At 44.8% G+C, this 24567-nt stretch overlaps 2 long non-coding RNA genes and 1 other non-coding gene across 4 annotated transcripts; 1 reads left to right on the forward strand and 2 right to left on the reverse strand.

Moving 5' to 3' along the window:
• The first annotated feature begins 1762 nt into the window (after positions 1 to 1762).
• trnal-uaa (transfer RNA leucine (anticodon UAA)) lies at positions 1763 to 1846 on the forward strand. The gene has a single exon. It is a non-coding gene; the product is annotated as a tRNA-Leu (tRNA).
• Positions 1847 to 9986: 8140 nt separating this feature from the next.
• Positions 9987 to 11704, reverse strand: LOC140583025 (uncharacterized). Its single transcript, XR_011985811.1, has 3 exons — positions 10831 to 11704; positions 10682 to 10748; positions 9987 to 10565 (listed from the first exon to the last, which is right to left on the reverse strand). It is a non-coding gene; the product is annotated as an uncharacterized lncRNA (long non-coding RNA).
• A 7197-nt stretch (positions 11705 to 18901) lies between these two features.
• LOC140582717 (uncharacterized) lies at positions 18902 to 19629 on the reverse strand. Of its 2 annotated transcripts, none has more exons than XR_011985552.1 (3): positions 19413 to 19629; positions 19165 to 19300; positions 18902 to 19060 (listed from the first exon to the last, which is right to left on the reverse strand). It is a non-coding gene; the product is annotated as an uncharacterized lncRNA (long non-coding RNA). The 2 variants fall into 2 exon arrangements; XR_011985551.1 differs by having other exon boundaries at positions 19165 to 19304.
• Between the last annotated feature and the right edge of the window lie 4938 nt (positions 19630 to 24567).

Here is a 24567-nt window from a genome sequence, read left to right on the forward strand (position 1 = left end):
CTATAGAGATGCTGACACTGGTAAACAACGGAGCACCTTTATGAAGTGGGACGCGACCGGGGAGCTGGACAAGAGAATGCTGAATATATGGCAGCTGCCTAAATGCGACTGTTGTGGAATGAGAATTCCGTTCATGATTTGGATGCGGCTGATTGAAGAAAAGAGCGATTACTTCCAAGCGCTGTTCAAGGAGAGTCGGATACGTAAGGAGATGCAAAAACCTACGCCCTAAGGATCACCCCCCCCCCCTCCCCTCACCCTCCGCCTGTATATAACTGGACGCCTTTACAACCCCCTTTCACAAACATCATCATCATCATCATGGCAGCAGCAGCAAATTACAGCGACAAAGTGTTCTCCGACGACGACGACGAAAGCGGGGAGAATGAGGCCTTTTCACCCCCTTCACCAGCAGCATCACAGGCCTCTGATGCCGGAGAGCTCCCTCCGACCCCTCCACCGACACCGGCCTCTGTTCCTGGAGAGGTCCCTCCGACCCCTGAGATCTGCACGCTTCTCTCCAGACCGGCTTTGTGCATAGGGATGCTCAGCTGCATAAAAGCCATGATAGTGGGGCTTTTAGCCTCAGTCATCAGGAAGCATCAGCAGAAAAACTGCTACGGCTGCGAGGTGGATCATCCCAGTCAAAGACAGCACCCTTGCCTGTTTCCCGCCGGCAGGAATTACTTTTACATACACTTTGACTCTGTGCTGAGTGACCTGTGGACCAGCCGGCTGACACCCGCCTTGATTCACGTTCTGACGACCCTGGGCATCCAAGCTTCCATCGGCAGGTTGGAGGGGACCGTGGAAGCTATCCTGTATGATCTACGCGAGGCCCGCGACGGAATGCTGGAAATCACTCGCCTGGAACAGGATCTGTTTGAACAGACCCCCGCGCTTAAGCAGATCCTGGAAGAAGAGTTAATGAGTCGTTGGGAGGCCCAAGACTAAAACAAAACGCAATTTGTAATGGGGAACGGTATCGGTAGCGTTTTACGGCGGTTTATGTTAAATGTTTTTTTAGAAAAAGTTAGCCCACTGTTGTTGCATGCTATCGATAAAAAGAAAAGCGATTGTCGGGATGATTATACTTGTTGCTGCTTTCATAGACTGATATTTGAGATTGCTCAAGTCGGAGAACATTATCAGCGGGGAATAGTTTTACTTACTCAGCCGATGGCAGAGAGAGAAGGACAATCGTCAGAAAGTCTCATACACGCGTGTCTATCTTGTATTCCCGACGATGAATTTGACTGTAATCACATTTTTATATTTTATGCTTTAATCGTAGATGTAGTTGCCTTTAAATTTCATAATAAGCAGCCTTTCGATGTTAATCAGATGCTTTCTACTCTGCATACATGCATCGCTGAAAAGGCCTCTATACGGACCTTACTGCATGTGACATCGCTAATCTACCTCAACAACTGTCACGGCTGTAACTACCTGTAATTGTGTGCCCTTGTAATAATGTTTTTAAACTATATCTACCTCAACAACTGTCACGGCTGTAACTAATTGTATGCCCTTGTAATAACGTTTTTAAAACTATATCTTTCACTAAATGTGTACCCTTGTAATAGCATTTTTAAAACTATATTTTTCACAAAATGTGTACCCTTGTATTAGCGTTTTTAAAACTATATCTTTCACAAAGAAAATGTATACCAGCAATTTGAAAATGTATCTCTTTCACTGTATGCCCTTGCAATAAAATTGAGTTGAACAACAATGCAATAGTCTTTGTATATACATGTTCAGCAGGGTGGCCGAGTGGTTAAAGGCGTTGGACTTAAGATCCAATGGACGTATGTCCGCGTGGGTTCGAATCCCGCCCCAGCTAAAACTCTTTTGTAAAAACTCTACACATATGGGGAAAAAACACACAATTTCATTAATGTGTTCACTCACCCCCCCCCCCCTCCCCAGACAGCTATAAAACGCCGCATCCCTGCTCTCACCCCCCACACTCTCGCTGTGTGAAAAAGCATGTCTGTTGCCAAGACTACAGCTCGTGTCTTGAGCCGTTCGTACTATGACCCCAGCCAGCCGGGGTCATACGGGGGTGTCTCCAGACTGCAGAGAGCCGTGGAGGATGATACGGGGAAAAAAGTGGCTTCTGATGACATCAGAGAGTGGCTGTCTATGCAAGACAGTTATACTTTACATAAGCCGGCTAAAAAGAATTTCCCCAGGAACAGAGTGTTTGTACCGAGAGCCATGTATCAGTGGCAGGCCGATTTATGCGACATGCAAGGGCTGGCCACGTACAACGACGGGTTAAAATACCTCCTTACGGTGATTGATGTTTTTTCTAAAAAGGCCTACGCGCGTGCCATAAGAAACAAGACGGGGGTGGTCGTAACGGAGGCCTTTGATTCTATTTTAACTGAGGGGGGTGTGCCCCTCAAGTTACAGACGGATGCCGGTAAGGAGTTTTTAAATGGGACTTTTCAGAAACTTTTAAAAAGTCATAAAATCACCCATTTCACCACGGGTAGTGAACTTAAAGCTTCAGTCGTAGAGAGATTTAACCGAACGTTAAAAGAGAGGATGTACAGGTACTTTACGGCTAAAAACACTCGACGATACGTGGATGTGTTGGACGATCTAATAAAGGGGTACAACCAGTCATTTCACAGCGCTATTAAAATGAAACCTTTCGAGGTCACGACCGATAATGCTCATCTAGTATTTGATAATCTATACGGTCCTCTGAAGAAGAAGAAGAAAAGCAGAAGGCCACGTTTTAAGTTTAACATAGGGGACACTGTGAGAGTCTCCAAGCACAGTCAGATATTTGACAAAAAGTACGAGCAGACATTTACTGACGAGTACTTTGTCATATGCGAACGTGTACCCAGATCCCCGCCGGTGTATAAATTGAGAGACGTGCGCGGTGAAATACTCAAAGGGACATTCTATGAAGCTGAGCTGCAGAAAGTCAAAATATCTCCGAAACGCGCGTTCAAGGTCGAGAAGGTTATAGGCTCAAAGACCGACGAAAAGGGGAAAAAGTGGATTTTAGTACGCTGGCAGGGTTGGCCCTCGAGGTTTGATTCGTGGATACCGCGGTCGGACTTGATACGGATTTAATTTTTTATTTTTTAAAAGAAAAGGGGAAAAAATGGAGGATCGACCCTCTTTTTACCTCACGCTACCGTCAAACTCTTGTCTCTCCATCTTCCCCGATAACCAGAGTTCGGATTACACCGTGATGCTCTCGCGACCTATAGAGCTACGGGGGCCTTACGAAGTAGGACTGGCTGAAATCATGTATTGTTACACGTGGCGAAATATTACACACCCCGAAAATACTTTTGAATTGCGGGATACGGAGGTGCAGGCAAGAAGAGACGCCGATCCTCTAGTGGATTTGCCTTACCTGTTCCCTCGGAAAATTAAAGTCGGATATTATGAATCCGTTTCACAGATTGTGTCAGAAATCAACGCTTCGTTAAAAAAATTAGGTACGGAAGTTTTCTTTGCATACAACGAGATTACGCGAAGGGTTAATATAACCGGAAATCAGAAATACAAGATCAAATTTAAACCTACTTTGGCCTACATGCTGGGCTTTGAGCCCGGTGGCTGGTATAACGTAGGAGGTACCATGCCAACCTCACCCTACCCGTCCGACATTCACGCGGGATTCTATAATATGTACGTCTACTGTAACATCGTGGATCCACAGCACGTGGGGGAATTTGTAGTGCCGCTCCTGAGAACCGTTAAAATAGATGGTGGGTTCGGCGACGTAGTCACTTTGCCGTTCCACAAGCTGCACTACGTACCGGTGAACAAGCAGAGCCTCCAGAATTTGCATATTGAGATAAAGAACGATCAGAATACTCTGATTAATTTCTCCTACGGAAAAACGATCGTCAAGCTGCACTTTCGCCCAGTGCCAAAGATCCCCGTTTAAAAAAAAAAAAGAGAGAAAGCGGAGGGGGTGGGAGAGCATGGCGTACCACAATTCGCAGAGATTTATTCAGTATTACACCAGTCAGGCGGGACATGGGCTCCCCGGTTTTGCGGGGAGCCCCGTGATGTACGGGCGTGGGTTGGGCTCCATGCTCAGTAGGGCTTTTAGATTCGTTTTACCCTTTCTTAAGCGTGGAGTTGATTTAGCGAAACCTCATTTGAAATCGGCGGCCAAAGGAATAGCTTCGGATCTCGCCAGCTCTGTAATCAGCGGCCGTTTTACAAACACCGGTGACCCCAAGCAGGAAGGCTCTGGTCTGCTGTTGCTATCTCAGAGGGGTAGGAAGAGAGCCCCAGCGCCTTTACCCAGGCAGCACGGTCATAAAAAACCTCGCAGCAGCAGAGCTGTCAGGATTCCCAAGTCTCGACCTTCAAAGAGAAACAGGAAACCCCCCGGGGACATATTTTAAGAGCGTAAGGAAGAATGGCTCTAGCTCACCGCCTCTCGGCCGAATGCACCAAATCTGAGCTGGACCTGTTTGCGGCCCCTATGACGCAATTATCCATAGATCAGACCAATTACGTAGAAATCAACCCATTAAATTCCATTACCGATCAGGATGTTTTGGATTTCCTAATACCGGGGTCGGGCAATTTCTATCTGGACCTCAACTCTACACTGCTATATCTAAGGCTCAAGATCGTTAGGGCGGACGGCGCCCCCCTGGTTGACGCTGACCCCTGCGGTATTATACAGTATCCACTAAACTGTATATTCTCTCAGCTGGACGTGAGTCTGAACGACGTCCTGATCAGTTCCTCATCGGCCACGCACCCCTATAGGTCATTCATAGAGACCCTGCTCAATTTTTCTACGGATACGCTAGAGAGTCAGTTTTCGGCAGGGCTCTGGTACAAAGACGGCGGAGCCGACTTGGATAGCGTGGACATCACCCCCCAGGGCCCTAACGTGGGGTTGCAGAAGCGAGCTGCCTTCTGTAGAAACTCTCGGGAATTCTCTCTGATAGGCCCTATACACGCTGATATTTTTTTCAGCGAACGAATGCTGTTAAACAATGTGGATATACGCTTAAAGTTTGTAAAGGCTAAAAGCGATTTTAGTCTCATGTGTAGAAATGACGCCGATTATGAGCTGAAAATACTGAGGGCCAGCCTGTTTGTGAAAAAAGTGGACGTCTCCCCGGCGGTGTCACTGGGTCACTCGGCCGCTCTCATGAAAGCAAACGCCCTGTACCCTATAAGCAGGGTAGTCGTTAAAAATTACACGCTGCCCGCGCAGTCGCGGGTCTGCCCGCAGGACAATCTTTTCCTGGGCAACTTACCGCGCTACATCGTTTTGGGGATCGTGGACCACGCCGCGTTCGTGGGCACGCGAAACAGAAACCCATTCAGGTTTCAGCATTGTGACCTGGAATTTCTGAGTCTCTCTGTAAACGGTCGACACATACCCAGCAAACCGTTCCAGCCCGATTTTAACGCGAGGCAGTCGGTCAGAGAGTTTTACAACCTTTTCCTGGCTACAAACAGGCATTTAAGGGATTCGGCGCTATGCATTAACCGTGAGGATTTTGAAAACGGATACTCGCTATTTGCTCTCAATCTCTCCCGAGACGACGAGTTGGACGGAGGTGCCCTGTCACCCGTCATCAGCGGCACGTGCCGTCTGGATTTAAGGTTCAGAGCCCCGCTACCTCGAACAATGAGTCTCATCGTCTACGCCTGCTTCGACACCGTGATTGAAATAAACTCCAAGAGACAGGTTTTGGTGGACTTTTAACCATGAACACTCACCAGCTGGAATGCCTTTTACGACCCCTGCTGGGGGATGCTTTTGGAGGTGTGTGGCCTAGCGATTTATTACCCACCAGCGTACAGACGAGGCCCACTTTTCTGGTCGCAAACACGCACGACAGCAATAGAGAGGGTGAACACTGGATCGGGATCATTTTGGAGCCCCAAGAGGGGAAAGCCTCCTTCTTTGATTCTTACGGTTATCCCCCCGATTCCCCTTACTACCCTAAAAGTTTTATGCGCTTCTTGGGGAGGCACGCTAGCGAAATAAGGTATAATACGCGTCAAGTTCAACACGACTTTTCCTCCACGTGCGGGGCCCACGTCTCCTTTTTCCTCTACCACCGCTTCAAGGGACTTTCATTTCAAGAGACTATGATGCTGTACTCTGATGACTTGAGGAAAAACGACGCTCTAGTATCCAAGTTTATCAAGAAATATTCAAACTGTATTAGCCGTGTTAATGCCGATAAACTTTCAAAGCCGCAAAATGTATGTTCCTTAAAACTATTTAAAGATTGTTATAGTTGTTAGATTATTTGTCGGGAAAAATAAAAAAAAAACACCGTGACACCATTTATTCAATAAAATCAACATTTTATTAACCATCTTTTTTCGTTGTTACAGGCGTCTTTTTTTTCCACACGCATAAAACACTTAATCGCTGTAATCTATCCACGGAGAATAAGGGGTACCCTTTAAAGGCCATAAACGATATTCAGGGGAGGAATCACGCGGCGTGTGAGGGGTACCCACAAGCGGAGAGTCGTCCGTACTAAATTTTGCACATCTCTTGCGCTTCTTTTTCACAGGAGGGGGCGAGGAGGGTGGCGGGGGACCCCTCGCCGTGGCGTTTCCAGCGCCGTAATCTTTAAGATGGCTTAGGGCTTTCCTAGCTTGAATGTTACCGACGGTCGTGAGGGGGATGTTTAATTCGGATATTACGTTTAAAAAGGGTTCCCAGCCTTTAGGATATCCGACGGCCTGGGATTTCGGCTGGGATAAAGTTTTCATCAAATCCAAAATATGGGAACCTTTAATGGGTCTATCTCTGATGATGAGTTCACCCGACTGGATCCAACGTACTGCCCCGTCGGAATCGAGCAGTTTCTGCATGATGTACCCCACGTTCTTTCTAGCCTGGGCGCCACTTGCTGGACAACTTCCTGTACAGATTTGTCCCTAGTCGCGCCGCCGGAAATCTCGTACAGCTCCGAGCATAAAAAATTAAAAAACTCCCCCGGGTCAGACACTATACATGTCTGGAGCATGTTGTTCCTCTGCGCCAGTTTACCCCACAGAGAGTTAAGCAGAAGCTTGGCCACCTGCCTCTTGCCCCCGTTAGACACTATCTTATCGGGCTCCAATTGGATCTCCTCACGCTCGAGATAGTTTTTAATGTAGTCCCTGCGACCCGCGTCATCGGTCGCGTCGTCGGGGTAGCCCGAAGCCTGCTGCTTCACTTTGAGAAAGGTTTCAATGTATTCTCTAAACAGGTCGCCGCTGGTCTGGGGAAAATGCCACACTTCGTGCACCTTCACGACAGTATAGCCCCTGTCTAAAGCCAGATTGAGCTCAGCAGAGACCCACACGCCGGTCAGCGCACGCTCTGCGTCAGAATGGGGGCATGCCCCCTCTTGCCTGTTGTCGATCGCGCACGTCCTGCACAGTGTAAACACGAGTTTCCCATTTGGCAGTCTGCTGGGTAGGACGGGGAAAAACAGCTCGCACGGGGTGTTCACAGTGGCTTTGATCAGGCCAAAGTATTCATTCAGAGGTTTAAAATTTGAATGAATGATTTCCGGGTGCCCCACGGGGAATTCACATTTAGCCAGAGTGTACGGATACAGCGACGTGAAATCCACGTAGCGGACGCGCTCTTGCCCCGTGACGTCGTAACGCAGGCGAATCGCCGACGTCCGACCCCCAAACAGCGCTTCTCGCGGCCTAAGGGGGTCAGGGGGCTGAAAGTCTGACAGGAAACTCTGCACTTGTGGGTCGTGAGTTTTAGCGTGAGTCCATTCGTGTTCCCAGATGGATTCTACGTTCATATTAAACTCTTGGCGCAACACCTCGAGTTTTTCCCTTGTTTTAACGTACAGGGCACCGAAGCTCTCGCGGGTCAGGGGGCAGACATCGTGTTCATTGTTGCACTTAGGACAGCCGTGAAACTGGCAGCCTAGAAACTCGAAAGCCCATTTCTCTCCCTCTATCTCAGCGTATCCGTCTAGGTGAAAGCGCCCCACGCGCACTTCACCCCCGCGTAGCGCGTGTCGAATTTCTATGCCGCGCGTGCGGCCCACGAATTCCAGCCACTGGATCGAGACGTTGGAATAACTTTTGTATTGCCTCCTGTAATCCCAGACGTCCGGGATCGCGATCGTATCTCTGGGCAGGAAATTTGTCCTGTAAACCAGCATCGCGGCCGAAGCGATGGTCGCCGTGGAGAAGGGGTCGCAACCCGTGAGCGTTTCAAACTCCCGCAGGAAGTGCAAGCAGCCCTCTCTCAGAATCTCCACGTCGTTCTTACAGTAAGCGATCAGCTCTTTGTGAAAATTAAAGGTCTGGTGCTTTACACCGTCGTACCATCGATAAAACTTGTTGCGTTCTTTGCCGGGCATTTGATCGGGCCCATACTGATCAGGAGGGGGGTAGGGGCCCACGTAACTAAACTTTTCCATGTCTGTGAAATGATGCGGAAAATAGCCTTTTCGCACCTGAGTCGAGCACCCCATTGCATCGGGGATTTTTCTCAACGGCATGCTTAGAAAGCAGTGACTGTCGATGTACCTTTGCGCAAACACGCTGTCCAGGATGAGAATGATTTTATTCCCCTGTGACACCACACGCGGTTCCACTCCTTCCTTCACCATAGCGTTCAGTATTATGTAATTATCGAACGCCTTTCCATAGTGACTAATGAAACACGTCCCTGTATAGTAGGGCGTCCTGAAATGTCTGAGAAAGTGCAGCGCGCAGTCTGGCCCCTCGGCGGTCATTGTCTCATTCTGATCGGAGATGGCGCACACGTAAACCGGGATATGGGTACCCGAGCTCTGGGATGTTTCAAAGTCAAAAAACACATATTTGGGGGGCTTTTTACTGCCCTCGCCGCTTTGGGCGACCGATTTCCCTTTGTTAGATTTCTCTATTGGATTTAAATAGCAGAGATGTGGGGTGGATATGTCTGATTCTGCTGACTGCAACTTAGCGTCGCATATATTACATTTTTCTGTTTTACACGAGTGCGGTTTTGGGTTCTCGGGACTTTGGTAGTAGTTGAGCCCGCAAGCTTTGCATTTTTTGAACTTGTCACAGGGGCTAGCAATCTCCCCCCTAACGGGGCAGACCCTCGGCGTACGTTGACGCTCGAAGCACATGTTATTTAAGCATCTGAGATTACACCGCTCACACACTATCCCCGGTGTGATTTCACCTTCTCTACAATTAGTCTGACAGACGTTGCAAAATTTTTTGCAGCGATGAGAGTGAGGCGAGTCGTACCCTTTGAAACAGCTTGTGCAAACATAGCCGGCCCCTAAGAAGCCCTTGGCGCTTTTAATGCCGTAAAAATGCTGATTGTGTAAAAAGAAATACATCACCCGTCTACTGCCGGTAGGTGTGGCTGTCTGGTAAATTTGGAGATTGTTTGAATAAGGTTGTTGATAATACACCACTGCTTTGCAATCAATGATTTTCTCAAAATTGATTATGTCATTTAAACAGACAGCATGATCGTGGGTGAAACCCGCTTTCTCCTGTAACTCCAGGCCGAGCTTTTCACCCTCGGCATCAGTGAGGTTTCCGTGGAGCAGATGCGCCAAGTTTATGGCGAAACACGCTCTGCTGTCGTTTTGTTTAATGATAAACATGTGTTGGCTTTTTTAGAAATTATTTCTGAAGCTAACATGGTCTGTAGTTTACGTTTGTTTCCACCGCCGCCGCGTGGGATATTTATTACGTCTACTATTACTTCTAGGTTGGAATCGTTTAAAATCTCTTGATTAGACTGAACCAGGCGATCCAGCAGTTGTTGCAAGTCTGTCAGCTCCCCTTCCCCATACCGTACAATTTGCAACAGCTCGTCGTTTAAAAAGTCACCGCGCAGGGTGACCTGTATATAAGCTCCCCATGCGGCGTAAGGTATCGCCTCATTCACAATATTTTGAAACCCCTCGATTACATTTTCATAGTACTCTCGGAAATTGGCTTCGTTTCTAAGTTGCGGAATATTTAGAATCCGCCTAATCTGTACATTATTGAATCTGCGGCGATGCACGACCCCGTCAGGCTGGGGATCCACGTCACCAACACCACCGGCACCTTCCTGTTCAACATTTTCAAATTGTCCCAGTCCCAAGTCATTTTCAATCTCCTCAGCATCGAGAAGAAATTCTACGTCTGACAAGGCTTCCCACAATTCAGAATCCGCGGGGGACCACGCGACCTCGTCGTCGGGCAGCACCGCTTCTGCTTCAGAGCCCCTTTCATTTAACATGCTTATTAATGTCTCTAAGGACGGTAGGAAACAGGGCTCTTGGGCCCTGGATTCGCCAGACGCTGCGGGTGGCGAGTCGTGTTGATAAACCGCATCATTTTCATCATTATTAGTGTTGTTGATGATGTCTATTTCATTTAATAACGCTTCGGGTATAGGAGGGGTTTGCGAGTCGTGTTGATAAACCGCATCATTTTCATTATTACCGTTGTTGATGTTGTCCATTTCATTTAATAGCGCTTCGGGTATAGGAGGGGGTGTTGCTCCGTCCATACCTGCTGATTCAGGTCTTGCGTAGATTTTCTCTTGACCGGTCCGTGCCGTCTCTCTTGTACATAAAATAATAGAGAATACCTATTATTAGAATAAGTTATTTTTAATGAAATAAGTTATTTTTAATGAATAGCGTTTTTATCACACGTATAAAAGAAATAATATACTCACTATATGGAGTTTTCTAACCGCAGCGTCTCCCGTAGAGAAAAAAAACAAACCCAAAATAGCTGAATCTCTAAAAATAAAATAATTATTTTAAGTTATTTTATTGTATGGTGTTTATCATAAAACACGAGTAAAAGAAATAATATACTCACTCTATGCAGGTCCCGTGTAGTTTTCTCTTTCCAGTAGGGCAAGGCCTTGATGATACTGGGTGTGGGGTACTTGTGTCTCTTTACCAAAGGAGGGAAACCCTGCTCGGCATACTAAAAATATCTGCGGTTGGTTACTTTTTAGGATTTATTTAAGGAGAAATATACGTCCTGTCAAGTTTTATCTGTTGTCTATTTCGATGTACGTTTTAACTGCGCAGACGGTATGGGGGGAGTCGGGGGGAAAAGACAAAATTTACTGAAATACAAAATGTCCAACTTGATGTGTGGCGGGGAGTCGGGGGAAAAGACAAAACTTCAAACAAAATTTACTGAAATACAAAATGTCAAACTTGATGTGTGGCCCAAATTACAGTTTGACCGGGATTTGACCTATCGGGATGTACATAGGTTGCATGAGGAAAAACACAAGGCCAAACTGCTACTGCTGCAGGGGGGTGTCGGCTTTCACGCACACACACACACACACACACACAAACTGCCGCTAAGCGTACATTGGAGGAGGATAGCGTCAGACCCAGACCCTCCTCCTCCTCTCATTCTTAGCTCCAACTTGTTCATTCTCACAGGGTTTCTTTCAGTCTCGAGCAGCACAACTCTCAGCTCTCCGGCATCGCTCTCTCCGAGTCCTTTGCGGATTATCCAAAGCCATGGGACCTTACCACGGTACCACACCAGACACAGCATCGCTCTCTCCGAGGCCTTTGCGCTATGCCCAAGTACACGCTCCGCTGGACCGACTGGGACCTTCCCAAGGTACCGCTCCACAGGCACCGTACGCTCACACTCCATCAGGTAACCGACCCACTCAGCCCCCGTCCTCAGCTCCGTCCTCGGCACCCTCGTAGCACGGGGCTATTCCCACAAAAACCCACTCATAAGCACACAATTCAAAATCCTCAAATAATTAAATAAATAATTAATAATAATTATAATAAATAAATAATTAATTAATAATAATAATAAATAAATAAATAAATAAATAAATAAATAATAAAAAAAAACCTCTCCCAACCTCACTAGTCGTTGCTGGCTCACAGCCAGGTGACGTCACGCCCCAGACCCGCCCATCCAGTGAACTTTTGACCCGTGACCTTTATGACCTTTGGGTCATAAATCTTTTTGAAAGAAGCGGTATTCTCCATCTCTCTAATGGGTCCTGAAAATCATGAATTAAATCTAATCTTAAGTAACACTTCCTTGACTGTTACATAACTGTTAATTGTTTTTTTTGTTTGTTTTTTTTTATCTGCAGTACTTCCAACAGGCATTTCCTGCTCTGCCCCGTGTCCAAGAAGACACAGGCACGCCTCTCGGTGCATCTGACTAAGGTGTGCATGAAGAGATCTTCGAAAGAAGCCATCCAAGAAGTAGTGGAGAAGGCAAAGCAGGATGCGCTTGAAGTTCTGCAGTGGGGCAGGGTGTTCAGCTACAGGCACCTGCGAGACATTATGGATGATGCTAATCCTATGAGCAGGTTGGTGGGAAAACTCTTCAGTCTTTTTTACACATCTCGCTTCGTTTCTTCAGTTTTTTACAGTTTGCAAGGGAATTAGCAGGATAACCTTAGCAAAATCACAGAGGTCAAAGCAATTACAGACAATATAAAATGTACACAGGCAAATAAAGCTGACAACCTACAGTATTTGTGGAGCATAAAAACATGATGAATAATGGGACCGTTTAAGGAAAAATAACCTCAACTATTTTACCAGTGCGACCCACAGGTTACTTACTGAAGCGGTTAACATCAACATCTGATCGAGATGACGGGTAACAGACTTCAGAAGGGCTAATTATGATATATATAGTTTATATACAATTAGTATTAAGCTTGTCTTAACATATTAAATTACAAAGTTATTAAACTTATATTACACTATATGTATTAGACATATTATATATATGATGTTATTTATCAAAGGCATTGAGCACTAAACAATGGAGATGACAATTGTAAATTCAACTAAAAGTAAGTGATAAGCAGAAGAAAACAGTGAACAGGCCACACAGGCAAGTTAGCTGTAGTTGTGAGCAAATTACAATGATGCAAATATTTTTAATCCAACTATTTAGTTACAAATTCCTCAGTTTGGGAGTCATCAGCATTTGAATCAAGCAGGTCAGTTACTCAAGCTGTTAACATCAGTTTCTGAGATTAGGGGACAAATACCTGGATTGGGCTTGCCAGCCTAGGGCTATTGTTTCCTTGATTGCTGTTCTGCACTTCTCTGCGATGCACATGCAGGGCTACCCATCCCCCAACAATCTGCCAACGCAACAATTAGGCTGAGATCACGTAAACATCAGGTCACGTAAACAGTGACTCAAATAAATGTATTAAAGAACCAGTAATGCCGAGCAATATACCAAAATATTCGGAACATTATACATTGAGCCTATCCTGCTAATATTAGTAGTCACTGTATGTCATGTCTGTGTCACAACAGTACGGATTAGAACAATATGTGGTACCATCAGTAATGCGATCTGGGCCCTTTAAGGCTGGCTCGCTCCAATTAGTGAGCGAGTGCTTTCAGGCAGAAATTTCAGGGTAAAAACGGCGAAATCGAAATTGGATCATACTGCCAAAATTGCTCAGAATCGCTGTAGCTGTCCGATGGTATGCGGGGCGTTCCGGTTGCTTACCGTGACCGACAAATAAGAAAGCAAACATTCTTTATTATCATCCTATGTATTTTAAATTACGATCTTCCACATTAATCAAGATGTTGTAAAACGGAAATTATTACAGCTCCAATAGCTTATATTAAAGTCAGCCAAGAGTCACAACATGGTTTTGAAATGGCAAAGACAGACACAAATCAAATGTATATGAGCAAGCAACATAAGGGATCTGTTGTTTGGGTAAATTATATTATAGTATACACTATATATTTGTGGTGTGGTGGCGAATTGGTGCAGGAGTTTTAGAACTGCACTATCGATTTATCACTTTATTTAGAAATATAAATTCAGTTCTTATCCTTTTTAAAAGTTACATTTTTTGAAATTGTCTTTCAAAGTGTCCCTCAGAATGACACTGGGGCTCGGGTGGGCCAGGCTTCGAGGGGGGGAGGGGACGCGGTCAGAATGGTATATTAAGAGGAGACCTCCGCATGTAGTTACTCTACCTCTGCTTCCAGCGAGACAAGAGCTCCAGATTCTGCTCAAGATTTCATCTTTTGTCGAACAACTCGTCAAGAATGGCTTCCAAGGCGTAAGTTATGATCAATTTATGATTGCATTTGAATGTGTAGAAACTGTGGATAAACTTGTTCATCCTTGTATGTAGTTTACTGACACTGTGCTTAAGTCTCTTAAACTGACTACTATTGTTAAAACTTAAATTGCATCCACTACAAAACGAAAACAATATTTCGAAGCAACTTTTTTTAATTACTAAAAACTCATCTTTTTAGAAAGACATTTTCTTAAGGTACTTTATAGATTCTCCTGTTTTATCTCTTTATTTTTTCTCTGTAGCACTTTTGAGATTGCTAAAATATAAAGTGCAATGCAAATAAAATGTATTTTATACCAATTATCTTTAAATTAGTAGTAAAGATGGTATTTGTCACGCCCCGCTCCGTCCGCTCCCGATGTGTGCCTGTGTCCTGTTAAGTCTAGCTTGTCTTGTGTATTTAGTCCTTGTCTGAGTCAGTCTTCCCCAGATTAGTCATTGTATTGTCATGTGTATTGTCCGTTGATGTCCTTACCTGTCTGTCCGTTCGCTAATAAACCCCCATTCTACCCGTGAGTTTGGCTCAGCTCGCTTGCTTCCCTGCTCGCCTTAAGCCGAACGTGACAGTATTAAAGTGTAGAATACATTTTTTTTTTATTTGCAGTGATCACAAAGGGCTTATATTGCTTGATATAAATGTAACTAATTCGTAAACATGTTTCAGTAGTTGTGATCATGTAGTTTACTAAATTACTTTTCTCAGTCTGGGACCCATCAGGATGACAATAGATAAGCAAATGTTATTTATCCAAACCACTGAGGAATGAACAATGTTCATGATGATGACTGGAATGGGTCCTGAAAATCATGAATTAAATCTAATCTTAAGTAACACTTCCTTGACTGTTGCATAACTGTTAATTGTTTGTTTTTTTTATATCCGCAGTACTTCCAACAGGCATTTCCTGCTCTGTCCCGTGTGCAAGAAGACACAGGCAACCCTCTCGGTGCATCTGACTAGGGTGTGCATGAAGAGATCTTCGAAAGAAGCCATCCAAGAAGTAGTGGAGAAGGCAAAGCAGGATGCGCTTGAAGTTCTGCAGTGGGGCAGGGTGTTCAGCTACAGGCACCTGCGAGACATTATGGATGATGCTAATCCTATGAGCAGGTTGGTGGGAAAACTCTTCAGTCTTTTTAGCACATCTCGCTTCCTTTCTTCAGTATGACATTTACTAAGAGTTTTTTATTTACTTATTTATCTGAAAGGATGATCCAGGAGCTGGAGCGTTGCCACATGGTGGTGACTGACACCCCCTCCCCAGCAGTAGTGGCGCAGACCAGCAGTGTTCCTGTGCTGGCTGGTACAACCGTGCAGCAACCGGAGAGCTCGGCGACTGAGCAGTCAGAGGACGCAGTCAGTGTCCGCAACGGCGAGATCTTTCAAGTGTGAGTATGAGTGTCTCGGATTTGCAGCTTCATTGATACCTTTTGCTTTTGCTTGTGAGCCAATTGAAGGTGCAATTTTAAGACGACATATGTTTTCCACATGGCAGTACCCGGGAGGTGCAGTGGCCACAGACATTAACTTCTTAACTAACAACAATTTACTTTGTTCTTGACAGCACACTTTGGCAGACGGCAGCCCACCGAGTCCCGGGTCGACGCTTGGATCAGGAACCAAGGCTGGAAAAGTAACGTTCCCAGCGCGGCCAGCGTTCTGAAGGACTGGAGACCAGTGGGTTCGGTGGACACTGCCATGGACTCTAGCCACATCCAGGAGCTCATCCACAACCAGAAGTGGAAGCTCTTAATTTCTAATCAATTAGCCCAAGTACATCCTGATTGCACTGTACTATTTTCTTGTATGCAGTTTTTATGTGAAATAACTCTTTAAATGTGGAATAAAGTGACACTCTTCTAGCAACATCCAGGTATAATTGTTTTGTTTTTGTTTTTTTTGACAATGTATAAAGTTTAAGACCTTGTCGTTACCCCAAGTATTACAGTATTTTAAGTGCGACCCACAGGTCACTTACTCAAGCGGTTAACATCAACATCTGAGATGAGGGGTAACAGACTTCGGAGGGGTAACAGACTTCGGAGGAATGTCTTATGAGGAGAGGTTAGCGGAACTGAATCTGTTTAGCCTTGAGCAAAGGAGACTAAGGGGGGATGTGATTCAGGTCTATAAGATTCTAACGGGTCTGGATGCTGTTCAGCCAAATGACTATTTCAATTTTAGTCTAAATACTAGAACTCATGGCCATAAGTGGAAATTAGCGGGAGAACATTTTAAAACAAATTTGAGGAAGCACTTCTTTACACAGCGTGTAGTTAGAGTATGGAATAGTCTTCCTGCTAGTGTAGCGGAAGCTAAAACCATGGGTTCCTTTCAATCAAAATCTTATCCAGCTCTAACAACTCTGAGCTATTAGTTAAGTTCTCCCCAAACGAGCTTGATGGGCTGAATGGCCTCCTCTCGTTTGTAAATTTCTTATGTTCTTATGTAAATAGTTGGATTAAAAGTAGTTGCATTATTGTAATATTGTAACCCTGTGGGTTAGCAGACTTGGGACATGACTGAAATCCCTGCGGGTTTGTGAAATTGGGATTACATGAATGTCTGCATAAGCAGTATTGCTGAAACCTGAAAGGTGGCCCTAATATACTGAAGCTTTTAAATAAATAAATAACAAACCATCCCCTGGTGTAATACGGATGTGACTGGACTCATTATAAAACACAAATACTGAGCTTTAATTTCATATATAGTCTGCCTGTGTGGCCTTTCCCCGTTTCATTTTTTTTTCTTCTGCTTATTAGTTACTTTCAGTTATTTTTTAATTTATCCATAAATAAATAAATAACCCCTCCGGGCTGGCCGGGTTAAGCGCTCCTCGTGGCGGCGTGCGACCCCATCCAAGGTCCTCTGTGGTGGTTCGGATAGCAGCGGAAAATCACTTTTTTATACTTTTTTTTTCAACACCCGACATACCCTGCGAAAGGTACAGCGATTCTGAGCAACTTCCCCATTATGATCCTATTTAGATTTCCCCATTTTTACCCTGAAATTACAGAACCAAATTGCGCCCCCCACACCACACGCCTCGCTCTAATGCACACACGCGGTCGCAAGCCGGTCTTAAAGCACCAGCATCTGAAAACCCTGTGTGTTCTACGAATTTCACGTTGTTCTATTCGTACTGACAAGGGCACACTGACATACAGTGATTACTAGTAGCAGCAGACTCAGTCTTTAATGTATCTAATTTTTTGATATATTGCTCTTACAATAGTGGGGCTATCCTCGTTTCTTGATAAAAATAAAATAAAATAAAGTTCTAAAGTATATGCACATTACTGCTTTTCTCCTATGCCCTTTTAAAAATTTAAACTGGGTTTTTCTGTGCATAAAATTGTGGTTGGTCTGTTCAACAATAAATTAAACTGAGCATTCCTTCTTTGTAAAAAGTATAATATCCCCAAACAGACCCCTTGTGTTGCTGGGTGTGAAGTGGTTGAGCGGTTGCACCTCCTGTATTGATTGCTCTCTGCCTCAATCACTTCACACCTATTATATGTTTTTAGTTGGGATTAGCTGGGGCTATCAAAATGCAAATAGAGACACAATAGATTTCAGTTTTTCTGTCTATATGTCAATGATTAGAAACAAGTCTTCAGTTTGAAGTACTGTTTTAATTGATACTGATATGGGCGGGGTTAGCTGGGGAATTCATCTGATTTTGGTGATGTCACTGGTTGGTACATGCTTAAATAGTCTGACCCCAAGACACAGGCTTCACAACTGTATCTTGTCTGTACAAGGCCAGTGACTGAATCTTTTTGCATTTCACTTTGAGAACTCCAAAGACAGAGACATGACTTCTTCTGCGTAAGTACACTTTGGTCTGATGATGTAATTTTGTGTAATATTGGATGACTGCTATGCAAAATCTGTTTATCTGGTTATTACCCATTGGGAAAAAAAGTTTTAATAACCCTAATCTCTTTGTCGTAGTCTACCTGTCAAGAGGCACTTCCTCCTGTGCCCTTTCTGCAAGAAGACCCACTTCAGTCTCCCTGTCCACCTGAGGAGAGTGTGCATGCAGAAGGCATCGGAGCAGGAGATTTCGGCGGTTGTGGAAGCAGCAAAGATGGAGGCGATGGAGTTGCTGCGACACGGCCGGGTGTGGGAGTACAACTTCCTCAAGGCACTCGTGGGGGACGCTGATCCCATCAGCAGGTATGTGCTTCACTTCATTTTATTCCGTTGACTTCACAATTACTTAATTATCATTGATAAAATTTGTTACATTTATTCCAATTAAGTAAATCATTTTGTTTCACAGGGTGAATAGGATGGTCCAGGAGCTACAGGCTAGAGGGAATTCTGTGCTGAACATTCCCCCTGCTGTGGCGGCACCTGCTGTGGAAGAACCTGCTGTTCCCTCAACAGCTGGATCATCTACAGCAAGTGATCCGGAGCCTGTGACCAGTTCTGAGGGAGATCTATACCAGTGGTAAGGGCCTGCTTTTAAATAACAACTGACAATATAAATTGTACAAATTGATGTTTCTGATATGATAGAGGTACATACATATAACTGTATCTAGTGTGTACGAAACAAACTTGCTCATTCTGATCGTCTCTCGCTGCCCGTCAATTCAGCCCCTCTGTGAAGGTGAAGATGTCCATGGTGAGGCGGAACATGGAGAAGAAAGGTCTCTACAAGAAACATTCGTTGGACCATCATCTGCTTAAGTCATTTGCCAATTATTTGGAAAATGATTTGGCAAACGAAAATTTCAAACAGGAGGTGAGGAGAATAATGATGCATTCATTTATATACACATGTGCATTGTGTGAGTTGTTGTTTATTATTTCTCTTGGCTTATAACAATACCATATAACAATTCCAGGTGGAGAACATGGCACGGTTTATGTATTTCATAAACCCATCCAAGCCCAGCTTGGAATTTGTCAAGAAGCACGAAGATACTCGGAAGTTCTTCTCTGAACTGTCTGGCCTGTCGAAGCAGACACATCAGAATTACTTAAAGAGCATCAAAAGGTCAGTGGTGGTTCACAGCAATTGATAAAAAAAATATGCATGCATCAAATTTCAACTCACTTCAACTCACTGAATTTGTTATTCTTTTTAAACAGGTTCCTGAAGTTTCATACGGGAGGGACCGACCTGTGCTTTCAGGACGAGGAGCTGCACAGGCACTGTGTGAATTTCATACAGTTTCTTTCGACAGTGCAAGCTGGCTTTTCCAAACAAGTCAGCAGGGAAACCACAAGGAAGAGGTTAGCACTTTCTTCTCTGCTGCTTATTGTGTCAATGTATCCATGTATATTGTTGAATTATGTCCTAACCTCTTCCGTTCTTTCATCAGATTTGAAATCCTGACCCGGGGCTGTGTGACACCAAGGCAGTGCCTAGCTGTCCTTGATGCTGCCAAGCCCGACTTCCTCAGGATCATCGGCAAGGTGACAGGACCGGAGGCCATTCCTGGCTGCGATCTCTCCAGACAAGAAAGACAGTTGATGTTGTACTTCTTGGAGGCTGTTTTGATCCTGAAGCACCAGCAGCGTCCTGGGGTGGTGGAGAATATGACCGTAAGTATACTTTCTAGCACAAGAGCCAATCCTTATGGCAGCAGAGTCGATTTTAAATTTTATTTTCATGCTTTTATCTCAAACATCTTGTCCCTTATTAAGGGTCCAAAGGACGAAGTCCTTATGGACCATTATTGTTTTTCTTAGGATTATTATTAAGGGTCCAAAGCACGTAGTGCTATGGAACCTTATTGTTTTTGTTAGGATTATTATTAAGGGTCCAAAGCACGTAGTGCTATGGAACCTTATTGTTTTTGTTAGGATTATTAAGGGTCCAAAGCACGTAGTGCTATGGAACCTTATTGTTTTTGTTAGGATTATTATTATTTTTATTTTTTTTTTAATTATTTTTCTTCCCTAAAACTGAATGCCCAGCCTAAACCGTAAGTCCTAGGCCGACCAAATTTGGTAGGATGATTGGTATTCTGACCCACTACTCAGGTTGTCCGACCCGTCCGACTCAGCCAGAGGGGGGCGCCGTAGCGCCCCCCAACACGTTTCAGTCAATATCTCCTGTCCTGTTTGTCCTACAACCGAAATTCTTTTTTCTGCTGATACAGACAGCCATGCCCTGCCAAAAAGTCAATGGGACCATGAAGCTCCGCCTACTTAGATTTTTTGCTAATTTGCATATTTCGCAAATCATACTTTTTTTTTACAGTCCTAGCTTGTCCTACCAAATCAGACAAATGAGGTGTCAAACGAATCAGAACTCTGAGCTGATCAAGAATCATCCACAAATTTCAGACATTTCTATGTCCTACGGCCATTAGCCTAGCCCAAACAATATCTAAATTTGACACATTGTGGTCTGACTACTATAACTTGGCCGTGCCTTGGCCTACCTTGACCAAATTTGAAATCCTACCTCCCTACACCATTTTGGGGGCAAGGTCCAAGGCGGGCCGCATTTCGTCCATAGGGGGCGCTACAACTAAAAACTGCCAATATCTTCTGACTGCCTCGGCCAATCCAACTGAAATTTGGAAGGTATGTACTAGGATGCAGCCTGAGGTCAGTCACGTACAATGGCAGTCATGAGTCCTGAAACAGTGGCCGCCATCGGCCAATCAAAATCAAGCAGCAATTTGACTGGCTTAATGATGACCAATCTAAATCAAATTTAGCTGGTACATTTGTCCTCTGACCCTCAGCCTACCCTGTAAACAGTGGCTATGGCCACTGTTTTTATATTACTGACCAACCTAGGCCAATTCAGCTCAAATGAGTTACCAGATCAGGTAGGAAGGTGTCAACTGATCTCACCTGCTTTAACCACAGCAACGGGTGGCTCAGTGGGCTAAACTTGTATGCTTGTAATCTGAGGGTCGCAGGTTCGAACCCAGCTTCGGTGGGCACTCGAGCTAGGCAGCCCGATGTGCACAGCATACCCTCCGTGAAGTGAGCAGGGGAGACGTGAAGGCGTTTTCCCCACGATGATAAATGAAGCTTATATTATTGTTAATTTAGACGTGCTCAGGCACTACTACAGAGGGTTGAACAATAATTATTTTTCTTCCCTAAAACTGAATGCCCAGCCTAAACCGTAAGTCCTAGACTGACCAAATTTGGCAACAAGATTCCTATTACTACCCACTACTCAGTCCCACTGACCCATCCCAGTCAGTCAGATGGGGGCGCTACAGCACCCCGATTTGCATTTCTGCCTATTTCTCCAGACCTGTCAAGCCTACAGTTGAAATTTATTGCCAGTCCAATTCACTATGTCCTGACGAATCAAACTGCATATAGATCTTGGTTCTACATCTTTGCCTTCTTGCATGATTTACAGATGTTTTGAAAACAGGTTTTTTTGTTAACCTCCTAGGATTTTCGACTAACATCCATAAATCTGGTGTCATTCAAATCAGGAGACAGTCCTTTTAAAGATTTACAGAAAAATCTTAAACTTTCGGTAAGATACAGCCACCAGCCACACCCTGACTGTACTGATGTCTTGCCCATTTCAATCAGCCAGCTATATCTCAGGGATGCTTCATCCAATCATTACAAAATTTGGCTCACTGATGTAGGACTGAACCACAGAGAGACCCTCCAAACTTCGTGTCAATCGGTCAATCAGGAGCGCTACGCCACTGTCTATATACATCTAAGACCCACCTAGGCTCCTTGAGGTACAATGAGTTTCCAGATCAGGTAGGAAGGTGTCCAGCGATCTCTCCAGTTTTACCAACAGCAGCGGGTGGCTCAGTGGGCTAAACTTGTATGCTTGTAATCAGAGGGTCGCAGGTTCGAACCCAGCTTAGGTGGGTCCTCGAGCTAGGCAGCCCGATGTGCACAGCATACCCTCCGTGAAGTGAGCTGGGGATACGTGAAGGCGTTTTCCCCACGATGATCAATGAAGCTTATATTATTGTTAATTTAGACGTGCTCAGGCACTACTCCAGAGGGTTGAACAATAATTATTTTTCTTCCCTAAAACTGAATGCCCAGCCTAAACCGTAAGTCCTAGACTGACCAAATTTGGCAACAAGATTCCTATTCCTACCCACTACTCAGTCCCACTGACCCATCCCAGTCAGTCAGATGGGGGCGCTACAGCACCCCGATTTGCATTTCTGCCTATATCTCCAGACCTGTCAAGCCTACAGTTGAAATTTATTGCGACTACAATTAACTATGTCATGACTAATCTAACAACATATATAACTTGGTTCTCCCTCTTTCTGTTTTTACATAAATTATATTTGTCTGAAAACAGCTTTTGTTGTTAACCTCCTTTGATTTTCAACAAACCTACATACATCTGTTGTCCTTCAAATCAGAAGATAGTCCTTTTAAAGATTTAGAGAAAAAAAAGAAACTTTTGGTAAGGTATGGCCACCAGCCACACCCTGACTCTACTGGTGCCACGTCCATTTCAATCAGACAGCTATATCTCAGGGATGCTTCAGCCAATCATTACAAAATTTGGCTCACTGATGTAGGACTGAACCACAGAGAGACCCTCCAAACTTCGTGTCGATCGGTCAATCGGGAGCGCTACGCCACTGTCTATATACATCTAAGACCCACCTAAGCTCATTGAGCTAAAACGAGTTACCAGAAGGTGTCTACTGATCTCAGTCATCTTACCCACAGCAGCGGATGGCTCAGTGTGCTAATCCTGTGTGCCTGTAATCAGAGGATCGCCGGTTCGAACCCAGCTTAGTATTTTTGTATTTCAGCTAGGTATCCTGATGTGCACAGTGTACTCTCTGATGTTGACTGGCCTGTTACACCTGCACTAAAAGCATCTCCATCCTAACGTCTGCCTACTACTGAGACCGTCCAGCTCTGTCCTACATCTCCTATCCTGTTATGGCAGTCTAATTCTGTCTGACTTTCTACTACCCTGGCCGCCGGTTCACTGCCGTTATTCCTCTACTGTCCGACCAGTCCGATCGTCCTGCGCTTTGGACCCTTTCGTAACTGCCTGCAGTTTCTAGTTATTTTTATTTTTATTTTTTTTTTTATTATTTTTCTTCCCTAAAACTGAATGCCCAGCCTAAACCGTAAGTCCTAGGCCGACCAAATTTGGTAGGATGATTGGTATTCCTACCCACTACTCAGGTTGTCCGACCCGTCCGACTCAGCCAGAGGGGGGCGCCGTAGCGCCCCCCAACACGTTTCGGTCGATATCTCCTGTCCTGTTTGTCCTACAACCGAAATTCTTTTTTCTGCTGATACAGACAGCCATGCCCTACCAAAAAGTCAATGGGACCATGAAGCTCCGCCTACTTAGATTTTTTGCTAATTTGCATATTTTGCAAATCAGACTTTTTTCTTACAGTCCTAGCTTGTCCTACCAAATCAGATAAATGAGGTGTCAAACGAATCAGAACTCTGAGCTGATCAAGAATCATCCACAAATTTCAGACATTTCTATGTCCTACGGCCATTAGCCTAGCCCAAACAGTATCTAAATTTGGCACATTGTGGTCTGACTACTATAACTTGGCCGTGCCTTGGCCTACCTTGACCAAATTTGAAATCCTACCTCCCTACACCATTTTGGGGGCACGGTGCAAGGCGGGCCGCATTTCGTCCATAGGGGGCGCTACAACTAAAAACTGCCAATATCTTCTGACTGCCTCGGCCAATCCAACTGAAATTTGGAAGGTATGTACTAGGACGCAGCCTGAGGTCAGTCACATACAATGGCAGTCATGAGTCCTGAAACAGTGGCCGCCATCGGCCAATCAAAATCAAGCAGCAATTTGACTGGCTTAATGATGACCAAGCTAAATCAAATTTAGCTGGTACATTTGTCCTCTGACCCTCAGCCTACCCTGTAAACAGTGGCTATGGCCACTGTTTTTATATTACTAAGACCAACCTAGGCCAATTCAGCTCAAATGAGTTACCAGATCAGGTAGGAAGGTGTCTACCGATCTCACCTGCTTTAACCACAGCAACGGGTGGCTCAGTGGGCTAAACTTGTATGCTTGTAATCAGAGGGTCGCAGGTTCGAACCCAGCTTAGGTGGGTACTCGAGCTAAGCAGCCCGATGTGCACAGCATACTCTCCGTGAAGTGAGCTGGGGAGACGTGAAGGCGTTTTCCCCGCGATGATCAATGAAGCTTATATTATTGTTAAGTTAGACATGCTCAGGCACTACATCAGAGGGTTGAACAATAATTATTTTTCTTCCCTAAAACTGAATGCCCAGCCTAAACCGTAAGTCCTAGACTAACCAAATTTGGCAACAAGATTCCTATTCCTACCCACTACTCAGTCCCACTGACCCGTCCCAGTCAGTCAGATGGGGGCGCTACAGCACCCCGATTTGCATTTCTGCCTATATCTACAGACCTGTCAAGCCAACAGTTGAAATTTATTGCCAGTCCAATTCACTATGTCATGACGAATTTCAACTGCATATAGAACTTGGTTCTCCATCTTTGCCTTT

Source organism: Paramormyrops kingsleyae, chromosome 25 (assembly GCF_048594095.1).
Source record: "Paramormyrops kingsleyae isolate MSU_618 chromosome 25, PKINGS_0.4, whole genome shotgun sequence".
Lineage (NCBI taxonomy): Eukaryota > Metazoa > Chordata > Actinopteri > Osteoglossiformes > Mormyridae > Paramormyrops > Paramormyrops kingsleyae.